The sequence below is a fragment of the Pan paniscus genome, chromosome X, assembly GCF_029289425.2.
Source record: "Pan paniscus chromosome X, NHGRI_mPanPan1-v2.0_pri, whole genome shotgun sequence".
NCBI lineage: Eukaryota > Metazoa > Chordata > Mammalia > Primates > Hominidae > Pan > Pan paniscus.
This window is the reverse complement of record NC_073272.2, coordinates 17,037,982-17,041,762: the sequence shown is the minus strand read 5'-3', so window position 1 is coordinate 17,041,762 and position 3,781 is coordinate 17,037,982.

Here is a 3,781-nt window from a genome sequence, read left to right as displayed (position 1 = left end):
TTTGTTTTAAGCTTCCCTGTTGTTACAACAAAACCACTACTGTCCTAGCATAGTGTGGGCGCCAGTTCTTTTCTTCAACCAAAACACTATACATATTAAGCATATTCTAGAACCTTGCTGCTTAATACAGTAGCAACTAGTTCAGTGGTTCTCCACTGGGGTTAATTTTGTTACCCAGTGATGTTTAACAATAACTGGAGACATTTTGTTTGTGACAACTGAGGAGGGGTGCTACAGCCATGTAGTGGGTAGAGGTCTGGAATGCTGCAAAGCCTCTTACAATGTACAGGACAGCCCCACCGCAAAGAACTTTCCAGTCCAAACTGTTAATACTGTAGTGCCCAGGTTGAGAAACCCTGCTGTAGCCATGTGCCTATTTAGAAGTGTAAATTAATTAAAATTAGGTAAAATTAAAAATCCAGTTTCTCAGTGTCATTAGCCACATTTCAGGTATAAAATATGCACAAATGGCTAGTGGCTACTGTATTGAACAGTGCAGGTACAGATTATTGCAGAAGAAAGTTCCATTGCCCCATTGAACAGATTTCTATTGGACAGTGCTCTTTGGAGGCTCGATGAATGGATTTTTAACTGCCTTTCAGTTTCAGATTTACAGGAACACTGGTATAATTTAGTAATGATGGCTGTAGTTTCAGTTATCTCTCTGAGAGATGAATTTGGGGCTCCATTGCATCAATCGAAAGAAAATTGTAACTCCTTAAGTCAAATCCTTACCTGTAAGATTACATATGGTCTAGATGATCTCTAAATCTATTTCCAATATAATTTTTCTGTAATTTTTAATTTGCTATATGAAAGACTCCAGAATATTAGTCTAAAATGCACAGCTAGTTCCCCAGCAGATGGCACTGTTGTCACATAGTCACTTAAGCGAAAGGTTTGCTCCTCATAAATGACCCATCATAAAATGGTTTACAACATAAGCTCTGGAAATTTCCATTCAAGAATGAAAACTTTGTAGTGATAGATTCCACTGACACCGGGTTTCCTTCTTTTCCTATGTACACAATAATTCAAATGTGACTTTACAGAACGTTACCTCTCCTACTTCTTTTTAACAGAACTTTACCTCCTACTTTTAAAAAAATTGATCTGATCATATTTACATGTACTGCTTAGGATTTACGCAGTTAATTAACATCAACATCCTGCCACTAGGTAATTCATTTAGTTCGTTTACTTAGAAAATATGTGATGAATTCCCATGTCTTTATCAGGCACTATTCTAGGCACCAGGGTGGTAAGGAATGTGACAGGTAAAGATACTTGATTTCTTGGATGTTACGCTCTGGTCAGAGTCATCCACTAAGGGGTGAGGAGCTGTAGACGTTTTGCTATGGTTTTCTTTCTGAAAGCACCAGTTTAGAAAATAGCATGGTTTCTCATATAAAATGTATCAGACCCTTGCTTATGTTAATCTTCCCTCAGTCAAATCCACCGAGTTTAACCCAGAACTGTAACAATTATTAGAACAGCATTTTTTTCTTCTTAGATAGTCCAGGCAGTTAATCAATTTGCAAGTCCATATAATAGATGGTCATCCCTACAGATGGGAAAAATACCGTTACCACTTCACTCATAGCAATTTAGGAAAATTTCAAATGACCTCACTTAGCCATGCTCAAAAAGAATATTATATTTAAATAATCTGTTATGAGTCTAGATGTGGTTATATTTATAAGTGGCAAATACCTTTGAGTGCTTTATCATTCCAACCTGGTACAACCTCATAAATTCTATCATCAAAGCTGGTTAAGTGGCATTGAATAGACCTTACCTTTATGAATGATGGACATAAACTCATGAACCCATCTTTTTTAAATGATCATTTTGTCTGTTTTTAGATTGCAAACGACACATATTTATTGTCAACCAATCTCATTGTCATTGTACTACATATTCCTTGCTTTTATTCAGTACACATGCTGGCTACTTGGTGCCCATTGCTAGCACAATTCATGTTACAATGAAAGAGGAAGGCAAGAGGAAGGGACCAGGAAAGGATGGCTTATTTCTTCAGGGTTTATAATGGGGCTAATTGACATGGGCTGATACTCCGTGTACCAGGTCACAGTGGCCAGCCATTAAGCAGACATTAGGGGCTCAGAAATGAGGGTCTAAGATGTGCTCAGCTGTCTACTCTGGAGCATGAGGTTTCAGCCTTCATAATATGATAAAAGCCCAGCATTAGGGCTTCAGCCTCAGACCAAGCCAGCATCAAAACCAACTGAATAATAGCTCCCATTCTAGATGGCTTGCTGAAAGCTAGGCATGATGCATTAGTGATTTATAAACCTTCCCTCAAACCCTCACAGTTCTTATCCCGATTTTATGGATGGGGGTGCAGAGGGGTTAAGGAACTTAACAAAGTCAGTAGGTGGTGAAGCCGGAGTTTAATGGCCAAGCCAGGGCTGTTAATCAGTACACACTCCACCTTCTCTTTTCTTCAATGAATCCCAGAGTACTGGTCACTGGGTCCTAAAAACACCCTGCTTAATTTCCTGGTAGGTCTGGGAAAGGAGGTGGAGCCCAGTCTGTAGGTCAGAGGTCCCAGTGTGATACCGGGAGGCTGTGCCAGGTTTAGGCCTGGACATCACACAGCCCTTTCCCTTATCACATGAACCAGCCTGGGAGGTCCCAAACTTGCTGCCTCCTGAGGCAAATGGGTCAGCCTTGTTCTGCCAGTGATGCTGGTGAGCACAGAATGACGACCCCTTCCCATAAGACCAAACCTAACATGGCAAATGAACTTTTTTCTGAACTGGTATTATTTTGGAATGACTTAGTGACAAAGTCTTTCCCTGTAATGTGGGAGGGTGGAGGAGAAGCTTCCTGGGCTTTGGACAAAATTGGCTGCTTATTTCCTAATTGTGTATTTCTTTTCTTTCCTCTGTAATAGTTTTCTATTGTGTGTAACAAATGATCACAAACTTAAGTGGCTTAAAATAACACCAATTGATTGTCTCGTAATGTCTGTAGCTCAGAATTTCAGGGATGGGGTGGCTGCATTCTCGGCTTTGGGGGTCTCACATGGCTGCAATCAAGGTGTTGGCTAGGGCAATGGTTTTCATCTGGGGCTCAGAGGTCTTCTGAGCTCATTGGTTGTTGGCAGAATTCAGTTCCTTGCAATTGTAGGCTGAGGTCTCTCTTTTCCTGCTAGTTGTCAGCCGAGATTGCTCTCATCGTCTGAAGACCACCGACAGTTTTTTGACATGTGGCCCTTTCCACAGGATATTCTTGATGTCGATGTGCACTTTCTTCCAGGCCAGGTGGAGTGCATCTCCCTGACTTCCTACCTTGTGACCAGCTGGCTGGCGGCAAGAGCTCTGCTTCTAAAGGGCTCACCTGATTAGGACAGGCCCACCCTGTAATTTGGGACCTTAATTGTATCTTCAAAATCACTTCAAAGCACCACCCAGGATAGTGTTTGATTGAATAACTGGCAAAAGAAGTATGTACACCAGAGGCTTAGAATCTTGGGGGCATCTTAGAATTCTGCCCACCAAACCTGTTAATACCTAATAGCCATCAGTTCTGTGTTGATTTATCTGAAGTACAATACATAATATCATAATTATGATTCTTCTTTTTTTTTTTCGACACAGCATCTGGCTCTGTCACCCAGGCTGGAGTGCATTGGCGCCAGCTCAGCTCACTGCAACCTCTGCCTCCCGGGTTCGAGCAATTCTCCTGCCTCAGCCTCCCAAGTAGCTGGGACTACAGGCGCAGGCCACCACGCCTGGCTAATTTTTGTACTTTT